General features: G+C 40.4%; 1 protein-coding gene and 1 long non-coding RNA gene across 4 annotated transcripts in view; one reads left to right on the forward strand and one right to left on the reverse strand.

The window, feature by feature from the left end:
* Positions 1–1977: 1977 nt before the first annotated feature.
* The window catches only part of LOC136291367 (uncharacterized), a 34777-nt gene continuing 14932 nt past the window's right edge, over positions 1978–21822 (reverse strand). Inside the window, exons 3-6 of the long non-coding RNA XR_010721502.1 lie at positions 16135–16256; positions 6844–7019; positions 6323–6435; positions 1978–2792 (exon numbers count right to left, since the gene is read on the reverse strand). This is a non-coding gene — a long non-coding RNA (uncharacterized lncRNA). The remainder of the gene's footprint in view (positions 2793–6322; positions 6436–6843; positions 7020–16134; positions 16257–21822) is intronic.
* The window catches only part of HPGDS (hematopoietic prostaglandin D synthase), a 29913-nt gene continuing 18150 nt past the window's right edge, over positions 10060–21822 (forward strand). Inside the window, exon 1 of one of the 3 annotated variants that reach the window (XM_066186369.1) lies at positions 10060–10189. The gene's annotated coding sequence lies outside the window, so the exon portion shown is untranslated. Of the gene's footprint in view, positions 10190–10653; positions 10764–21822 lie in introns of those variants that run through there. The other 2 variants (XM_066186367.1, XM_066186368.1) reach the window with 2 other exon arrangements.

A 21822-nucleotide genomic window follows, 5' to 3' on the forward strand; every position in this document is an offset into this window, starting at 1 on the left:
TGTGTACTAAAATTTGTTACCTTTATTTTTCCCCCAAAGAATGCAAATAAATGCATTCCTGAGTCACTGAGTAACTAAACTAACAAATGAATTTCTGAAGGTGACAAAATCGGACCTTGCTTTCAAGGACTAACATGCACTTACAGCTACTTCCAGGTAAACTCTGACTATATTTTAGTCCAGAGCAGTTGTGCTGTGTCTCAAGTAGGGTCCTTGAAGGCCTTTTTATGAGAAGGTAACTGGATCCTTCTCAGGCTGGAAAGACAAATGTCGCTTTTCAGTTTCTACTGGGGATAGAAACCTCCACAGTCAACTCAGAGAAGAGGGAACCTTACCTCACTAGCTGGATTTCATCATCTGTGGACTCTTCTCATCTCCTTTGTCATCAGAATATTACTTGATTATGGTAAGAGATCAGGAGTACAAGGTGTAGGCAGACAACAGAGTTTCTCTTGCTTTTATAGCAGCTTTCTGAAATGGATGTATATCTTTAATTCCACCTACTTCCTCTACTTCAGCTACTAACTCATCACCTTTCAAAAATTTGCCAAGTATGATATATCAAGAATACATAGCTCCTTTAATTTCTTTAATATTATGGTAAAAAAAAAGTGCCAGAACTCTCCAGTGATTTTGTTATTTCTTTAAAGGAAAACCAGGAAAAACTGGAAGCCTGTACACAAGCAGAGTTTAAAAAGTGAAAGGGATTTACTAAGTTTAGCGGAAGTTACCCAAGTTTGGCTTGGGTAACTTCTAACAAATTCAGGAGACTATCTGGATGAGCAATAACTCCCTGATCACTCATTCAGACAGGTCATGAGATTGGTAAAAAGGTGAGAAAGCTGCCTGCAGGCAACCTGTCAGACTGACAGTGTAACGTTTGGGGTTGGACCAATACCTCTGCTTTATCTTTAGGTATAAACCAGGCTGATGCAGACCTACATCTGACATTCAACCCCACCCCAAAAACCCAGCCAGCTCCTCCAGACCACTCCTCTCTTCCTGCACCCTCTGAATCAGTAGAAACAAAAGGGAGCGTTGTCTGGACAAGTGAATCATTTCACCATGATTCCCAGAAAAGCTTGACAATGGAACAGAAAACCATTATCTTGTCTTTCTTGTCTCAGCTTATCTCTTATTAGTTTCTCATTGCACCTCTGCAGAGGTGCAGTAATTATCTAATACATAGAGACTGGGGGGAACTCTCTATTGCTTATGAGCTGATGTGCACTCAAAATTTTGGTGCTTGGCATAAAATAACATGTCAAACAATGTGCCAGCAGTAAAATATCGCTACATAGGTCACAACAACACAACAACTTGCCGGTAAGAAATAATCTTAGTAATAGAAACAGTAAAATAAAAAACCATCATAGAGAAAAGAACAACTTACACAGGTACTTAAAATCTTGGAAAAAATTAACCTACGTTTGCTAAGAAAAACACTCATAAAGATGATGTTGCAAAAGTCTTAAGATTACAGCAAATATTTTAGATAAACACCAAAAAACTTGTTGTTCAAGCAACTTATGTCTTCCTACAATTTTATGAGGATAGACAGAATATGTGCTCATACACTAACTCAGTGCACTTCCAATTTTTGTTTTGCTTTTCATTCTGCTAACAAAGCACTTGCACACAAACCCAGAAGCTTTCCTGTTGAAGTGAAATTGTACTTCTCTCATCCTCTAAGTCATTCAATGCTACTTACAGCAAACAGGTAGAGAGAACAGCTCTGCAAATAGCAGTGCAGTTTGTCAGTAAGACTTCCTGTATTATGAAATCAACAACAACAAAATTTTCTATAAATTTAAATTGACAAAATATGTGTAGACCCTTTACAATGTCACAGTCAACATTTGCTGGATGGATGAAGTCAGTTATATGGCAGCATCTGTTGAAAGGTGGAGGCTCTCTACTGATTTTAACTCCTGAAAGTCTGCAGAAAAGGACAAGAACAAATAACTGAAGAAACAGTGGCTGTTTGAAAGTTTTAATATCTCTCAGAGACTGTTATGCCATCTGTATCTCCTGGAAAGAACACTGGAAAGAGAAGGGCAGGCAATAATAAATGTTTTCACGATATCATGATTGACAGAGTACTGAAAACTCAAAACCAGAAACTTCCTAGGAATGACTAACTAGACCGGAATCTTGATCATTTCAGGCTTCTCTTGATGAGGCAATAAAAGTACTGATATTGACCTTGAAAGTCCCATCTCTGGAAACCTTGAGGCACTTCACGTTATTTTCTCTTGTGCTGAGAAGAAAAGAAGGCAAATCCAGGAATCCTGACAGAGTAAGCTCCGGTCTTCATAAGAATAGAATCTCAAATCACTGAAGTTGATGAATAATTTTGCACTAGTAGAAGACAGAAATTCAACTGGTTTTATATTAGTTCATTTCATCCTGAAGAGACTTCCTCCAGCTGTGACACTTTGCTCAGTGCCATCTCTGCCACTTTGGAAACTGTACCATTATGAGTAAATACCTCTGGTTGCTTGTTGCTGATGGACATCTTGTCTATACGATGTATCAAGCACTTAACACCTCCAGATATCTCCCCAAAGCTAAAATGAGCACATTACCAGAAAAGACAATATTTTTTTCCATTTTGTCTCTACAGAAGCAATATGAAGAGACAGTGCCATTCTGCTCTGCTCTTTCATTTTGACCACCATGTCTGGTCATCAGAGTGGGAACATGGAGCACAGCTGCTGCTGGGAACTGCATTTTGATCCAGATCACCCTTCCAGAACATGCTGCCATGGCTATTTTTGGCTCTCTGGCACCTGAGAAAAAAAGAAAAGAGCAAACACTCATCCATTCTCTGGTGCTGCAAGAGGAGAGTCTCCAAAGGCAATCCCTGTTGCTATTCCTGAAGAACTTCCCCCAACAGATTCTCATTCTAATTGTGCTTGGTTGTTGTTAATTCTTAATTAATTTTGTATTTTACATCTGTCTAACATCAACCAAATGCTCAGTCACTTCCCATTCCACTGCACTTTAAACCACTAAACAAAAGACACTGCTTTGTACTGCATTTACTGTAGAGAAGCACAAGACAGAGATAAAGTAAAATATTTATAAATAGCTTTAGAAATGGCCTCCAGGTCTCTGCCTCTAGCTCTATGCTTCTTTGCTTTCCATTGGCTAACTAGGAGTGCAGCTGCCTACCCCACACAGGGATCGCACCCTGAGCTTCAAGCCACTGGAAGCAAGCACCCTTAAAGACATGCCTGCAGGTCTGAACACAGCACCCCCCCAGAAAAGGATGCGAAAGAAAGGCTGAGGCCAAGGACTGTGCCGACAGTTCAAGGATTGCAGCATGGGGCAGGGCAGCACACGTCAGCTGAAGTCCCTGAGAGCCCCAGCTAAACAGAAGTGTCACCTCCTGCTGTGTGTGGCTCACACACAGCACAGTCACTTCATCTGGCAGCAAGGGGTGGAGCTGCACTTGTGTAAGAGCTTCAGAAACCACCAGAGAGATGAAAGGAGCAAAGAACAGAGGAGACAAAACCACTCTTACCTACCTACTTTACTTTTTCCATAGCCAGTACAAAGAACACCTGAGTAACTTCCACTTAAGCACCTCAGACTATTGCTTAATTCAGGGAGGAGGAAGAACAGCTAGCAATCCAAATGTGAGATTATTTTTATTTTGAGAAACAGAATATGCAGAGTGCCTTTCTCCTTAAGCACAAAAGGACAAATAAATTATTTTCTTGCTCATAAATACATGGAAGTTTTCTATTCAGTTAATCTTGTAATGACTTCCACACTCCAGCTTCCCTGGTTTTTGAGTTCAAATTTGTTTCTGGCGCACAAAAGATTTACCCCTTCTTCCTCTTCTCTGTAATAAGTTCCAAGAACTACCTCAGTCCATTGGCATTAATTCTTCCTGAAAATTTCTCCTTAATCAAAAGAATCCAGTGTTTTAGCTAGACAAGTTAATTTGTCACCTGGTATTTTCAATAGGTTTTTTTAATGTATATTGTACTTCCTCTAACCTCTTTCATCATACTAAGAGGTGGGCTGGCTGTGGAACTGGCTATGTTCTGTCATCTGGATAAAAATACATACATTCCCTTAGAGAATTTATGTTGGATATACCAGTACTTGTTTCCATTGTGATTAGAGCAGTTGGTGCTGGAAAGCCACTGCTGGAGCCATGGGGCAACAACATTAAGGCTTAGACATTGATCCTTTTGTCCCACTCAGTTTTACAGATCAGCCTCACTTACTTCTGGGAACAGAAGATTGCTCCTATAGCAATTATTCAGAAAACAAAATAATAACAACAACAACCAAACAAACCCCCCCCCCCCAAAAAAATTCTCCCCAAAAGAACTAAAAGAAAAAAAAATCACAAACAAAACCAAACCAACCAAACAATACCCAAACCCAACCAATTTTTAAAATCATGTTCTTTTTAATCCACTTTAGTTTCCTTGAAAGCAACTGTGATATCTAATGATTTGTTTTGTGGACTCATAGAATGATATGAAGAGATTAGTTTTTCTTTAAGAAGTCTCAAATTTCAAAATGTTGAAGTGAATGATTTCTCCTCCTTCATCCCTCCAAGTGCATATCTGTAAACAGGTCCTGTGCTTGCTCAGGGCTCCCTGGCAGCTTCCTAGTGGGACCATCCAGTACTTGTACATGAGATGAAGTGCTTTATGCTTTTGAGAAGGCTTCCCTTTAAAAGCTTTTATTTGCTTGTTAAGTAACACATTTGTCTAATGTTATCCCTGCTGAAACTGATGTGGATGGAATCAGGCAGACAGCACATGTTACATTACATTATGAGTCTTAACATTTCACTAATTGCATTGACCTACTTCTGTGAATCACAGATTATTCTCCTGCTCATGAAGCACATCTGATTCCTTTACGTAGTTGTTCATACAATGTGATACAATTGCAAAGGGCGACAAGGGGGTGAAGCTTCATGATTTATCTATCCAGTGTAAGCAGACAGCATCTTCAGCTTTCACCAATATTCTGACCATATGAACAAAATGAGGAACAAAGCTCTCTTCTCTTCTGCAACTTGTACAGTTATTTATTTCTTAACTTTTCCTTCCTCTTTAAACAGAGATAACAAAATATTAATTGAAGTTAGAAAAGCAGCTGATCAGTTCTGACTCAGCCATGTGGTTTTTCATTTCCATGAGAAGTTTCTGCGGGATGTAATGGGAAACAAAGCTTCAGTATAGAGACCTCAAACGGGTAGGGGTCAGCCATCAGCTGACATACCAAGGATCTCCATTCAGTGTCTCTGTGCTGAACTGCATCTTCTGAATAGATGAGTCCTCTGGTTATTCATCAAGAATTTTTATTTAATTGTCATTTATGCATGTAACTCCCTATGAGCTGGGAAGAGCATCATTGCTCCTCTGCTAAGGCAGCAAAGCTATTAGGATAAACGCACTTTATAGCGTAACTGGGTTTTTAAATCTTGGCTGGTTTCTCATAAATAGAAGTGCTAAGATAAAGCAAATAGTCTGCCAGCTAGCTCAGGACTGAGCACTACTTACTTGAAATGCTGAGGCAAACACACTAGAAAACGTAATTCTAAATGCTCCAACTTAATGAGCCATTATGATCCTGCCTCAATTCTTAATGGCAAAACCAGCACCTGAGATGAGACCCCACAAGTCCTTATGCCAGCTTCACTGCACTTTGGCTCAGGGTCTTTCATATAAAACCACCTGTAGCTGTGAACTTTCCTACCTACAAGTAAAGCCAAGAAGACCACTTCTGAACATGAAGAACTGTGTCTAACAGACTGCTCTTTATGACTCTCCATGTAGTAACTTGAAGATGAATCTTTCAGCTGATGCTTTTCACTGTACACACAAAAGCTCCCTGCTGCCAGAAGCAGAGGGGAAAAAAAAGTTATCAGCCAAACTTAAAACCCCCAAATTGCAGGCTTGTCTGTGGTTGATTGCTTCTCTAAGCTGCTCTGCTTCAAAAGCAAATCTCATTATTGCTTGAGTAATGATCTCATTGATCATTAGGCATGGTCTTTTACTAGAGCTACAGAAACACTAGAAGGATATTTGATTAAGAATGGATAATTTCTTTTAAATGCATTTGTGACTCTTCTGTATATTTTTAACAAAATATCATAAAAAATGCAATGGGACATACATGAACAGAGCAAGCTGTATGTGTAGAAACATGCTTATATTGACACAGATGGTGTTTTCAAATACACTAACCATTTTTTAATATTTCAAATTAGAAAAAAAAAAGGCAACAGAAACATTAATTCCCAATAAACTTTAAAGGTGTCAACTTTTCAAAAAAGAAATACCTGGTATTTTCAATATTCTCCGCAGTATTTCTTTGGTCAAAAGTGTTGTAAACTTAAGCTGCAGAAGTCCAACCTTTCTGAAGGTGTACTTTTCTGTCTGAAGCTACTGCTTGCTAAAAAGAGAAGGCAAATTGCTGAGCTCTATTACATTTAAACATAAAAGACCAAGTGCCTTTACTGCATTTGCAGGTCTAGCATTTTGCAGCCCTAATATCCCTCGAGTGGCTTAAAAATGATGAAAGTCATTATTCACTTCCTGTATCTTATACTAAAAGTTAGTTTGCTCAAGTCTCTAATAGCAGCGTAGCACTGTGATTTAAAAAAAAAAAAACCAACAAGGCAGAGGTAGGTGAGGAAATTACTAAGGAAGTGAACATGATGCATGAATATCTAAGTTTGCAGTGAAACTTCTGACTTGAGTGGATTTATTCTCTTGAACACACAAGTAGTAGGTGCACTAACTGCAGGTTACTAATCTTGATAAGATGGGCACGTTTTATGAAGTGCAAAAGTCGACTCACCATAAAAAATGGTTGGAATTTCCTACCCAGCAGGAAAAAAGCTGCACTGTGGCAGTGTGCTTACTCCCATTTCAGCTCTGGAGAGCTGGCCTCTTACTGTTGCCAAAGCAGGATGTCAGGAATCGTGGCTGTTTCTCCTGGCACACGCAGTAAGCAAGCTACCTCACCACAGAGACCTGCAACAGAACACGTGCAACCTCATGAGATACATTTTGTTTCAAACTTTCTGCTTAACTATCAGTTCCCAGGCACAACGTGGAGCAGCAGCTGGGACAGATGAGGTGGGGAAGGTCTGGTCACAAGTCACCAGGCAGAGTGATCCCTCAACACTTAGGAGTCACAGAGCAGGAGATCTGACTGGAGTGAACTGATCCCCTAATAGCCTGTGAATGCCTGAAAGGGACATCTGCTGAATTAAATCTTGGATTTAGATTTAATCCATGTGAGTTCCTCTGCATTTATCTAGGGCTTTCAAACCACGCGGGGTGGTCCCATGCTGACCAAGGAAAGAAATGTGTCATTGACTTAATGTCCTCGTTTCTCTGTATAAAACACACAGAAAACCATCCTTTCACTGACTTGGTGACTCCACTCAATTGTCAGGTGTACGCCCACAGAGTTGTCCCTGGGGCTCAAACTGACCATGAGAAACCTGAATGTTGCTCCATGACCAAAATGTGAATTGGCAAGAAGTCAACTGCTGAGTCCTGAGACACCTGACTGCAGCTCCTGCCACTAAAGTGCCTCTGCTGCCATTCCCAGGAAAGGTGTTGGACATGAATGGATGTCTCCACACCCAGGTTTTATACATGCTTCATTTAATATGTCACCATCTTGACTGGTTTGCTCTCACAGCCCTGAGGTTTCCAGAAGCTGGACAGAGGTGAAAAATGCTTTAGGGAAAGAGCCTCCTGTAACAGATGGATACACAGTCCCAGCCTGACTGCTTCATCAAGCAGTTCAGCCAATTTTTCAGACCATCAGCAGTTTCAGTCCAAAAGGGCAACATAAATGGGGAGCTTAATCTGTAAGAAATCATTAGCGAATAAAACCAAGGTTAGATCAGGTCTGTGCATTACTAACTTCATTATTTTGAAATTGTATGCACAAATCACTTCTCATTTTGGAAAGCAGAGGAATTTCTTTGATAATTCACATGCATTGAGCCAAATCTGGCAGAAAGGACAAACTACTTTTTCTTTAAGAGAGCCTACTTCCTGATCATGGAGAAAGATGTACTCAGCTTGAGTAATAGGTGCTCCTGAGCACAGGCCCTATAAATCCCACTGTTTGCATACCCACGCTCCTGCCAGACCCTGAGGTGCTCAGAGCAGCAGTGAGGGGAGGAAATAATGCCTGCTAGTGATGCTTGGCCTGAGTGCAGCTTCTCCTGAATAGGGACTGAGTTACCCATTCAAAACAGGAAGTGAAACATTTGGTCCCAGCACACTCCTGTCACAGGTTGGAAATCTTTTCTCCCTGATCTACATTAAAGATTTCCTACAGCAAAGGGAAAAAGGGGGTTTGGTATCTTGTCAGTCACTGAAGGTATGTATAATTGTAGCACAGAGGAGTACTTGTGTTCCATACCAACTCAGTGAATGGAGCTCTTTGAGCAAAGGTGCAGCTTTAACCTATTAAATGGCTCACAGAGAAAGCAAAGGTTAGATTACCAGTGTGCTTACTAATGCTTTACTGTGTTTTTTTACTGGTAACCCTGCCAGGGTAGGAGTAAACTTCTGTCTGTTGAAAACAGTTCCTGGAGAACAATACCTTCTGCTTCCCTTTGAGAAGGTTGAGAACCAGATCCCACAATAGGCTGCTGTGTTCCACTCTCTGCTCCAAATTGAAAAAAATAATAGGCCTAGTTGCTCAAAATTTGCAAACGTTTATGAAATAAGTCTGTTTCAAAATCCGTATGCTTTAGAACCACAAACATTCTTTCAGTTTTCTGCTAATGAAATGAGGGGGAAAAGTCTCATACTTCTTTTCTGCAACTGAAGGAACTGTTTTACCCTGTACAGGCTGCTTTATCAAAAGTCAACTATTAAAAACTGATGAAATATGGTATTAGAGCACTTTAAACTTTACTGTTTGGGATGCACTTGAAACCACCACCTCCAAGGTGACATTCTGGAGAAAAGGAATATTAAAACATAAATCTGCAGCCAAGGCAAATCTAAAAGCATGCAAGTGCCATCACCAAGGTAAGCCTCAGCAATTTGGCTTCTCGCTCAGTCTACATCAGTCCCAATTAGAAGTTATTTTGGAGTTCTTTTTGTAATTTTTTTCTTAGCTGTAAAGGCTGTTGGTTTGTGAAAACTCAGCTGTTGACATCAGGCAAAAACACGTGTTACGTGAAAATGAGTTGACCTGCAGCAGATTATTAAGAGTGTGATCTCTCACCTCCTCATCCCATGAGAGAGTGCTTTGTTTAGCACCACTCCCTGCACCTGCAGGGAACACACACACAGTCGTTTATTGAAACAAACTGGAGAAACCTCAGAGCAGATTTGTGTGGTACACATTGGACTACAGCATCAGAAAACTTTTCTCCAGTTGTGCTGCGTTCTGGTCCCATGCTCAGAGGACAGCAACATCGAATAGACTTTGATAAGGGCAAAGTACAATGAAAAGCAGAAAAAAACCAAACAGAAAAACGTAACACCCACTATAGATGAGAAGCAGCAACATGACAGCCTTAACTACTAATGTGCATTACTCATGGACACAGTTTGCATGAATACTTCTTCACTGATAGCAAAAAACTCACCCACCAAAGCCACCAACTTCAATCACACTCAGTTCTTTATGTAAAAGGCTAAAGAGTTGGGGTTTTTTTGGTGCTGCTAAAGGAGGGTTTTGGGGTGTTTTTGTTGGTTTTATATCTGACTCTCCATTTGCAGCTATTTCAGACATTGCTCTATAACTAGATCAGATAGTGTGGGCTTCACGTTAGTTAGAAATAATCTCTGAAAGACATTACCTAGCTTGCTACACATTTTACATCTTGAAAAAACACCCGTCATCTGACTCAGATCCTGTCTTTATTATTATATCAATTCAAATGGCACTTTATCACTTTAAATTTACTCAGAAGGCAAGCCAAGAAATTCCAGCACGGTATGCTCTGCTAGCCCCAAGTCAGCAAACTTGCTTGTTATCAGGCATGATGCAGATACCCTGTGTGTGTGAGACGGGGGAGGAGGAGAGTCATGCAGGCGGTCACGGGGAGGGAGCGGTCTGCATATTAAGAACCCGGGCTCGGGCACGACAGGCTTTTCGGGGTCGGCACTCAGAGGGACTCCCGCGCACCGAGGAAGGGACCGCGGATCGCCGCACCGGAGTGAGTTCTGTTTCAGCTTTGCTACCGCTGCAGCCTGGCTCCTCTCTTTCCCCTTGCTTCTTCTGATCCTACTCTGCCCTCCCTAGGCTACCGCTACAGTGGCTGTGTGGGAGGTTCGTCTGTCAAATTATGCTGCGTGTAGAACAAGTTCTGAGAGTATTTAATTTTGAAAGATTTGTTCGGTTGATTCAGCCTGACTCTCTGAGCGGTGCTGCCGGCAGAGGCTCCATACCGTGGCTGCAAGTGTAACTGAAGTACTCCATCTAAGCACTTTCTTTGCTACTTACAGGCATCCTTAAACTGTGCCTGCTGCACTTACGACATCTGTACAATCACATGCGCGGCTTAAACCAGACTTCACTCAAAATTGTGAGCTGCTTTTCCAGAGGCAATCAGGCAGATCACTGGCCTGTTGTGGAAGCAAACCCCTGCTCCTCATTAGTGCCTTGCACAGTCAGTGCTGAGCTACTTTGACTACCAGGCTACGTGTCAGGGTACTTGCCAAAGAAATGACAACCTCATCAGTGAAGAAATCAGAGTGAGGAGGATCTGGGCATTCTGCAGAGAGTTTTCAGTAAGTGAAAACCCATTTCAAACCCATATTCCATTAGATATAAAGGCTGACTAAAATGCCTTCAACTTACATAACCAAGCTAAATCTAGGCTAATGTCAGAGAAATTAGATGTATTTTAAGCAGCACCAACCAATTATTCTAGGTCATTTTTGTGGACTGTTCTGTTCATTTTTCAAATTCCTGTGTTCTAAACCAATGGATTAACATACTCTGGTCCTAATTCCAATCATCATTCTATAGGAGAAAAAAACCTGCATCTCCTTCCGCTCACTCCATTTTACTCCTTAAAGTCGAAGGTTCTTTTGTTATTTGTCTTTTACTTCGAAATGATACTCCAAATTAGCCATTGAGGACTTCTTTCTTTCATTTTGACTGCTGTCTTTTTCCTATATACATAATCCTCCCACACACATTTCGTCTGTCGTCTGTTAAAAGCCGGGTCTTGTTCCCTGCTCATTTCAGTCTATCCAAGCAAACAAACCGTAGCTATAAAGTATCTTTCCTGGGCTTCTGTACTCCTTACAACTGTTTGTAAACACTAGTACTTTTATACTCAAGACTCGCAACGTTTGTAAAGAAAAAAAAAGACACAGCGGTCTTTTTGAAGTTTACTTTTGTTCATTCTTTTGTTTTATTTAATCCAAAATAGAATCCACCTCTCCCTAAAAACGCACACATTGTGTAAATTACTCCCTGCTGCAGACGCACACATGCCTAGGGCACAAAGTCAGAACCTATTTGTATAGAAATAAGACGGAAGCTCTCCAAATTTTAAGCTGAAAATATACACAAAGTAATTCTTATAAAAGTTCTGGGTTCGTGCACGAGCAAGCATGTTAGCCAGCGCAGCACGCTCCTGTGCCACTGCCCGACATGCTCTGCTGCTCTAAGGGTTTGCTCGTAACATTTCACATTGCTGTCTGTCCCACACAGCTTTCTCCTGAGCAGCTGGAAAGCTGAAGCAGTTGAAGTTGGTGCTTATTTTCAAAACATCTTGGATCGAAATCTCACCAGAAAGCAATTACACAGCCCAGGAGCCACTGACGTGGCTGGCGTTGGGCTAGCAGGGGGCATGCTCTGCCACAGAAAGCTATGCTTATTCACACCTGCTGGAGACTTATTATATATGCTGCAAATCTCAAACAGGTTTTTTACCCTTTCAACAGAGCATGAGAAAAAAGGAAGAAGGGGGAAAAAAAATCAGCCAAATCCCACATACACATTTCAAAGTGCCACTACTTTGAAGAACCTTGTCTAATCTTGAGGTAATCTGCTAACTCCCATAAAACAAGCTACAACAATGAACTGAGAAAAACTGAAATGGCTACTTTTGAATCTCTTTAGATGTCACTAAAAACATTGCTGGAATGACTTAGTAAAGAATAAGCATGAGATGGAAAAAGAGAGAAAACAAGGATGTTCAGTGAAACCAGGCAAAGTGCACTATGCTTTGAATTTGTAGCAGATGCAAAGAGGGAAGGCAAACAGAAATTTAAGTTGTCTCACAAGCTTAGTTTAGTTGACATGTGACAAAAAAGAATGTGTGATGTCTAACTGTACGTTTCAGCCAAAGGACTATTTTTCTGTGCCAGGCACACAGCAATTGGGACTGCTCCAAAACCAGTCTAGCCAGGGTTTCCATGAGAAACTGGCTGCAAACTGCCTCTCAGAAAGTACTTTCTACTTAAGTGTAGGAATACACAGGTTAAGGATTTACATACCGAGCAGTTTGTGACTGTAACTCAAGAGTCCTGCTCATTTCTCACTTATGGCCAAATCCAGGTGGTCCCCAGGCTTCTGGCTGGGTGTTGCTCAGAGCTGTAGGTCCACATTGGCACCGATGGTCTTCTCAAGGAGACTGACAACACCTGAAGAGCCCTTTAGGAAGGTTTTGGGTCTCCTCAGGCTCACTCTGGCTAGAAAAATAATTTCAAAATATCTGAAAATACTTGAGATCTGTGCCCCAGCCCACTGTACTGGTGGATCCCGGGCACGGTGGTCTTGTACCAGTACTGCAGGGCAGAGCAGGAGGACACCAGGAATTTGTGGACACATAGGGGATGGTACTGGAGAACTCTGCAAAGTGAATAAAAACCTTTCCCAGTCAAATCTGTACCTGCTACAGGGATTATATACAGTGCTTAAAAGCCTATCTAATTCTTTCATGCCTATAATTTTGGGGTGTTTTTGGCAAATTATACAGTAGATTTATGATACACAGCAGGTCAAGTGCAAAGCAGTTTAGACAAGCGCGGGGAAGGATTTGGTGCTTGCACTCCCCTTTGCACATATACGCACGCTCACATCCGTGTATGGCTGTGATAGGGAAAAAGACCACTTTTTCACCTCCAAGGAAAGATGTTAGGTGGCCAAGACAGTTGTTACATAAATTATTGTGCTGGACAAGCTTGAGAGGTCAGAAAACAGATATGATTCATCCTGGCAAAGGCTTTGGAGAGCCAACTGAAGAATACAGAGAAATGCCGCTCACAACTGAGCTCAGCTTTGTAGGAATATTATGAGGTCATGCTGATTCATCTGAAGAGTGCAGAGAGAGATGCAAGGCATGAACTTTACAGGAATGACATGCGGTTGGCAAGCATTAAGATTATTTCGGCTTTTGCTCTACCATAAAGTGCTTCTGGGTATTATTAAAACATCTGATGTGGAAATAAAACTTGAATGTTTTTCCCTGAGAAATGATCTGAACCACTCCTGCATCTGCATCTTTCCCAAGATCTCTTGCAATTGTATTTATCAGGATTTCATGGTTTTGAGTGTGCAATTTGTTAATCTAAAAGAGGCTGCACAAACAAATCTCAGAAGTTATCTACACAAAACTGGGACCAAGTAGATGCAAATCCAAAGCTTGAGGGTCAGACAGAGAGTAAAGTCGCCACAGACGCTCATTCCCCAAAGGGAAGGGTGTGGCAAACCAGGCAGACTGAGGACACACTGCTGAGCTGGCTGAGCAAAGCCCTGTACATCACCACTTCCCTGTCTCCTTAATCCTGCTGATACATGAGAGCTCCCTCATTCACTTCAGTTCAAACAAACAAGGTGAACTTCAGACATCTGAATTAATTATGATCAGTTTGATACCTGAGGGGCAATCACAAACTCAGCTGAGGGAAACACAGTGGGCTCTGGCATTCTCTTTCGACAAGTCTTGACAGTGGACACCCATTCACTGCCCACTCACACTGGACTCCCATTTCAAAAAAACCCCTTTCTTATCTTCCTTTTTCACTGACAGATTGTGGTTATTTTTCTAAAAAAAAAAAAAAAATTAGCAAAAAAACAAGTTGTTTTTTTTCCTGTGTTCTTCAAGGATTCTTTTGAGTTCTGATTTTCCACATCAGCAAAACAAGCCTGAAGCTTCCTCAGAGAGATAATTGCTTTCAGGTCTCCTACAGCTCCTTTGTTTAAGCCCGCTTATTGACAGATCAGGTGTTGCTCAGTCAGTAGAGTTTTACTCATCAGGTCACTTAAAATACTTAAAACCATTAGTACCACTCAATACTCTCACAGTAATGCCTTAAAACCTCTTCCCATTCTCGGATGCTGATTTCCCCCACAGATCACAAATAAGCAGCGCACCAGGTGCATGCACATGCAAAATCCTCCTAAAAAATATTCTAAATCTCTATTATGCTCTAAGTGATCCAGGTATCTAACCTTGAAAATCATGCTAAGAAGTATCCGTTTTATTTGGAATTTGTTATTTCGAAACTTGAACCTATATAAAATTCCATAAACATTTACTTCAGAAGATTGTGTGTTAAACAGAAAAAGGTGCACAGATTTTTTCTCTCTTCTTTCCAAGGTCCAGATTACTCTCTGGCGGAGAAATATAAGAGATCAAATTCACATGTTTATTTTCTATAACTGGACCAGAGCGGGAAAAGGGACCATCAATTTTTAGAAAGAGAGCTTATGTCAGACTGAGAGCTGACAGGAAATAGAGTTTTTAATTTTATTTTCTGTCAAAACACAGACTGCTATGGAAATCTTCCATTGAAAGACTTGCAGTCTTCCGTCACTCTGCCAATATTCTCTAATCTTTCTCCTCAAAAGATGAACAGAAAAGTTCTTATTTTCTTTGCTAAAAAAAAGAATTAATAAAAACATCTTTTGGCAGGAAAAAAAAAATACCCAGACCATCAAATCGTCACTATTCCTGGTTTTCAAAGGCTGAAAATATCTCTTAAATTGCTAATATATTTTCACCCAAGATAAAAAAAATTGAAGGCATTTCTGCAGCAACCAATTTAACCTGCAGGAGAGCAGCACCACACCCACAGACAGGGCAAGGCTGCTTCTCAGATGGTTTCTGTCTTTTCAGCACTGCTCAGAAAGGAAAATGTAAACAATTATGCCTTTCCCCAAAACTGGCTGTTATGTTGGTTAAATAAAAAAGGAAGAAATACTGCACATGAACATTTTTTTATCTTTTCTACCTTGTGCAGTTTATAAAGTTAGAGCTGTGGAAGCTTTGCTTTACACGCTTTCTACAGTAACTACTTGAGTATTGTCTCTCTGGTTCCTTCCTCTGAAATGTGAAAATTTAAACAAATAAAGACAGATAGATTCACTTGGACAGTTAAAATGTAATTTTAAAACTGAGGAGGGAGATAGCTGCTTTAATGCTCAGCTCTCCAGTCACAGGGATAAGGAATTCCCATTTATGAGAAAGACAATAAGCAAAGATGGGCAAAATTGAACTTACTATTCCTAATGTTTCTCAGGTGGAACAAGACAGAGTAAATGATTTTCCTGGTTAGATATTTTTCTTTGTACTCCATAAGTAACACAACTCTCCTGAACCCCTAAGGAACGGAACCAAAAATCCATGCTTCATACTTGGAGAAGTCAGGTCACTCCTGAGATGACAGCCGTAGAAAGATTTCTCCTTTAATGTGCAAAGATTCTTTTATCTGCATATGCAGAGACCCAGCCAGCTTCTCTCTTTTTCTAAATTGAGTATCCTGGCTGGACATTAGCATGACTTGGCCCTGTCACTGAGAGTAAGGAAGACGAGGAAGAGTCTTCCCTCTGAAATCCCAGTGTTACCATTAATGGAAATCATTTGGCTGACACTAATTTTAAGACTTCAAACGGCATATGTGGCAGAAACATATGAGTAAATATAAGAACTGGGTGAAATTACAGTGCCTCATCCACCTCTGCAGAACACCCAAATCAGGTTGTTGGGTTAACATCTGCTTCAAAACTTACTTGATTTTCTGGTTAACTTTGCAGAAAAATTTCATAAAGAAACAGGAAATGCTTTGAAAACAGCAGTAGGAATATATATATTAAAAAAAAAGAAAAAAGAAAAAAAAGAAAAATGTCCACAAAGCTTCTCACCTTTGGATAGAATAGTGCTTAGAGAGGACACAAACTTCAATTCACACATAAAAGCAAGATTCTTCTTGGCAGAGGTGCCTCTAGGCTTATGTGAGTGAAAGCTGATTTGTTATACTTTCATCCTGTAAAATAATGAAAATGGAATATTTAATCAGCTCCAGTAACTCAAGCACTCTGAATTGTTATAAAAGCTTAATCTTACAATAAAATAAAGAGGTATCCATTGACTGAGTCATAACTCCTGAATCATTGTCAAGCTCTGGTTGCAATTCAAGAGAGGACAATGACAGCTAGCAGACAAAGACCTCCAGCTCCCCTTTTTACAGCAGGCCCATGGCCAGGGCAGCATTGGGTCAGGCACTAATTGTGGCACTTTCCATGAGTGACTCCTAATTTAATGAAGAAACCTCATGCTGAATAAATATGAATACAGTGCAATGCATCATCTTTTCCAAGCACAGAGTTCAAGTGCATATTTTTAGAAACACCCAGATGAGCCTTACCTCAATCCTACTGGTCTTGCTTCCTGGAGGGAACAGCTGGCTTTTTTACATCCTCTAACAGTGATGAAACCTTATGGCAAGAGACCCCTTTAATTCTTGCAGCACAAAGTACAGTTCAAGGGGACTTTGCACCACAAACCCTTTGTCAGACTTTGGATGTGTGTGAACACTTAGCTCAGCTTAGCTGGTTTTTCCTCCTCTTCACCCCCAGTCCAGGAAAAGCTCTCTGCTGACTGTCATCTCAAATTCAAATAACCTTATACAGGAAAATGTAATTATGTGCTGCCTTATTTTAAAATATTTTCTCTGAATTCACACACTGAGGATCTGCCATTGTTGTGTTCTACTGCAAAGGAATAGCAGAGGGATTCTTTTTAACAGGTTTCTCTGCATAAATAAAGCACAGATGTGGGAAATATTATCTCTGAGAACTGTTTATTGATAAAGAAAGATATGTTCCTACCGAAGGTTGATCCAAAAGGAAACAGAGAGGCAGGGCAAACAACAGGGCTGAGCAGGGAGAAGGTGAGCAGGGGCAGAACAAGTTGAACCTCTAGACGAGCCTCCCGCCCCTAGAAATTGAGACAGCAGGCCCTGGTTATGAAGCAGTTAATTCTGTTTGTGTGCTAAGGCTCCCCCATAGTCCCATCGAGCATTGGCTAGTCTGGGAGAATTTTTCCTGGGCAGCAGGAATTTCACTGCCTGCAGCCAGCAGTGGAAGTTTTCTCTCCCCTGATTGACTCCCCACATCCAGAGATTCCTGTCATTTTCTAAAGGCGCTGTCCGCTTAGAGACCCAAAAATGGTGCTGACTTCTGTCCCCCTCATGAGTCCCAGTTGCCTCCTGCACATAGCACACATTAACGCTCTATAGTAATTCTCCACCCCATGTCAGAAAATGGATTTATAGCGTAATGTTGAGGCATCCCACCAGCCAAAGTCCCCCCAGAGCCAGAGCTTCCTGCCATTTTCTGAAGGCATTGTCCACCTAAAGACCCTAAAATGGCAGCGATCTCCGTTGAGGCATAAATAAAAGTCAATTGGTTCCTCACATGCAAAACCTCCAGGTTTTGGTGCCTGTTACCAGCCTGAAGAATATTTTCTTCTATCACCTTGAGGGCTGGATTTTCCAAAAGAGATGAAACAATGTTCCGCTAGAGAGCTCGGCAGAGTTTTGGTGATTAATTTCGCTGAGGCTGGGCATGCAGGACCAAACACTGGCTAGCAGAAGCTGCATGCTCTGGGTACACACATGAAAATCAGCCTGAGCTGTGTCCAGTCTGCCAGAGCTTTTTGTCTTCTGTACTACTGCTGTCTGAAACTCAGTATTTAAGTCCCCAGAAAATGCCAGTCCCTTCCTGTGTGATGTTTTCTCACTCTAATCTTGCTTGAAGTTTTCAAATTGATTGTTCAGTCCTGTTTCAACTGGAATAAGAGCATCCCAAGTTCATCGGGAAATACCTCCATAAATCCACAATGTTTAAAATAATTTGAAATCTGTCACAGAATTTTTGACACTTGTAACTCCACCATGATTTTTTTGATTCATGAGTTTAATGGTGGATGCCAACTTCACACATATTTGACATTCTCTCAGATTTCCTGTTTGATTTTGTCACTGAGTGGCTCCAAGTTGAATTTAATCATGAGATCCATTAATCCTCTGTTTAAAGGTATGTTAAAACCAGTTAAGCTGGCTTTCAGAAAGTCACAGAGGAAAGCTGGAAAATCAACTAAGCAGGTCAACAACTTTAAAGTATTAAAGCTAATTTAATAGTGAATTTAAAGCTGTTGAGTTCATGGTTTTGAAAGCTGCATGCAACGAAACTGGGACTGAAGTGTCAGAAAAATCCACAAATGCCAGAGGGTTTATGTCCGAAAAGGAGACAGAGGAGTCCTACAACTTCATTTGAATAAAGGGAGAGAGTTCACTGGGGCACACATCTGTGAGGTTTTCTCTCTTAGGAAGGTACAGCCTTCCCAAACTGCTTACCACATATGCCCCCTTGAACCTACTACTTCACTCCAAAGTTCAGAAACTCAGGGCTTGTAAAGACCCTTGTCTGTTTCAGGATCCAAGCTGTCTGGTCTCTGCAACCAATGTGCTGCCCAGAGTTGGTAGTGACATTAAGATCAGTTTCAAAGATGTTAGCACCAATGCCTTCACCCCTCCGATTTTTTGTAAAGACATGAGCTTTCCTCTCAGAAGTGCTGTCGGTGTAGGAGAAGGCAGGTGTACAGGGCTGTCCCAGCCATATATTCATCAGAATAGAAATTGGAAAAACAGTGTTTAGATCGCAGTATTGGTGAAAGGTAAGTCCCCCCTCCTGTTTTTATACACACCTGGCTTTGCAATGAACTTACCTGAACAGATCCAATAGTGCTAAGAAGGTGGCTAAATACCTGCAAGTATGGGTACTAAGATCCATCCACCCACCACTACCATCCTTCAGTATTTTCAAGCCATGATTAACTTAAAAAAAAAAAAAAAAAAGAAAAAAGAGAAATAATTTTAAATAGTTTTAAAGACTTTCCTGCTCTCCACCTCCAAAGAAGTCCCCAACATCTTAATCCGAAAAACCAACTCAAATACACCAAATAGGTATTTTCCCCTAGAAATTACATTTTTCTATAATTCAGTAATTCTGGGTGGTTTAAATGGTTTTAATTTGTTCCTCATTATCCCCTTCTTTATAAAACACACTGGGGAAATGAGGGAAAGGAGGACAAGGGAAAAAACCCCTAACAGCTTACTTTGTATGTTTGGCAAAAAGCTATTCTGAACACAACCATTTCTTTCATTTAGAAACTTATTTGCAATTGTTTAGGAAGCACTACTCCTGACATTTCACAGTAAATATAAATAAAAAACAAAACCTACAAATATTTACAAAAACATGCTTACAGTAAACCTATAAATGCTTTTAAAATGTCAAAATTCCTTGTGAAGTTGATTTTGGGTTTTTTTTGTTCATGAATGGGAAAAAAAATCATAAAAGTGCAGCGTCACTACAACTACTTGATTACTCCTTATGGTGTGCTCATTAGAAATTTGTTTAGCTTTGCTTTAGACAACTCAAACAATAGTTCCCGCTACTTCCTTGACAGACCAAAATATTCCACTGTCTGCTACAACAAGGCAGAGAGACTTGCTGATCGTCAGCCAAAATTCCCAATTCTTTACATCACTTCATTACTCTTGACTGATGATGTCTTTGTGCACAGAGTGCTCCCACTGTAAGAATTAGGCTCTTCCAACACACTCACCCCACTGGAATGTTTAGGCCTCAGCCATCTCTCTGTGTGGATGTCCACTCCCTCACAACTGCACCTTAAAAATCTACTGTTCTTATGCTTTTAAATGCCTTCCAGCTGCCATCAACTATTTGCAAACATAGGGCTAAATGGGCTAGAGGTAGCCAGGAAACAGGAGCCATGTGTGAGTGGTGGAGCAAGTCCAGGGCACTGGGAATGCTATAGATGTTTATAGAAAAAAACTCTATGGACACTCCTAAAGAAGGGAAATAGACACTAAATCAGTAAATCAGACTAAATCAGTAGCATTTACTTGTCTCTAAAAAACTGAAAAGTAAGACTCAAGGTTTGGGGTTTTTTTCCCCTTGGCTCCTGAATCACTCTCATGAATCTCAGATTCATGCGTTCAGACACGTGCTTTTTTAAAAATGCCATTCCTAGCTCTCAAATGGCCAAACCAAATCAGAAACAGGGAGAACAGGGAAGAAAATCCTGCTGCAATCTCATTCTCTCTCCTTACATTGACTTTCTAGACACATAACCTGAATTCATAGTATATAATACTATATAGTTTTATCATATATCCCATAGAGCATACCAAGTAATAAATCTGGGTACAAAATTTGACAATAGAGTAGCCAACCTCTCCCACTTACCTAAAACGTGCTTGAAAAAGCTGGGATTGTCAAAATTTCTCTCTTTAGAGAAAGAAGTGGCTGCACTTGTAATCTGTGAGCTGCATTTGCTAAGCAGCAGAAAAACATGTTTTCCAGTAGTTAACACATCTAAAAAACGAATCACATCCTGATGCAACTAATTTCACTGGGAGCCTCTCTCTTTTATACCGTGCAAAAGAATACACTTGATGTAATCATTGTAATGGAGCCTCTGTTTGGAACACTTTTAGATATCTCCATTGGTAACTTTCCAGCTCTGTTCCTGCTTCTCTGCTAGGCCATCTGACATGAAAAGTCTCCATTCACTAATAATGTGAATTTCCATTCACTAATAACTCACTTCTGAGCCTGCTGTGTGCTTTAGGGCAGCAGATAACTTTTGCAATTAATTAAGCAGCCTCTAATGTGCTCATTTGCTATGTTTTTTGTTTGTTTGGCTTTTCTTTTTGCTTTTGCTACTCTGAAGACAGAAGGTACATGTTTTGACTTCAGATGAACAAGTGGCAAAAAAAATTTGCTCTTTTCAGTGTAAGTGTAAGCTTTTCTGTTTCTGAACAAATAGCTTCTCTGTCTAAAGTGAAAGCTGATGAGGTACCTCCTCAAGCACATGTTTTCAAGGCAAGATGACTAAACAGGGGGGGTTGTTCCATTGTGAGATTATGTGGTAGTACTTACTCACTAAAAAAAAAAAAAAAAGAAAAAAAGAGTTCCCTTTCTGTCCTAAGGCAGATGATGTGTGTTCCAGGCTTTCTTGCAAACACTCTGAATGTGATGCATATAAAAGAATGGTAAATGCAATGTCTGCTTCAAGGCAAAAATACGAATGGGTTTTGCCTTGGGTGAGGAGGCAGATTGTTGTTTCGCTATCCTTTGGCCAACACATTCAAATCTCAGCTGAGCTCTCTTAATAAAGTGCTATGTGTAAATGCTTATCTTTGGTTTAAAGCAACCTTGTCTGTTTACTTTCCTGTACCATCCTTGCTATACAATATGACTCAAATACTTCCTTTTGTTGCCTGTTACCCTGGGAAACAAATTGGGCCTTCCTGTAACTTGACTCCTAACTAGAATCAAAGGGAAAAAAAATAAATCACATGAAAACTTAAAAAAGTAATTTCAAGTTTTCTTTTGGCTTCTGTACAAAAACTGAAAATTCAATGATGGTTTTTTCAAAAGCCTGATTTCCATGGCAATTTTTTCTTCTAAAATAAAATTGGGTGAAGCCTTACATGACTAGGGTAATAACTGATGCAA

This window comes from Chamaea fasciata, unplaced genomic scaffold (assembly GCF_029207755.1).
Source record: "Chamaea fasciata isolate MVZ Bird 193981 ecotype frontalis unplaced genomic scaffold, bChaFas1.0.hap1 SCAF_6, whole genome shotgun sequence".
NCBI lineage: Eukaryota > Metazoa > Chordata > Aves > Passeriformes > Sylviidae > Chamaea > Chamaea fasciata.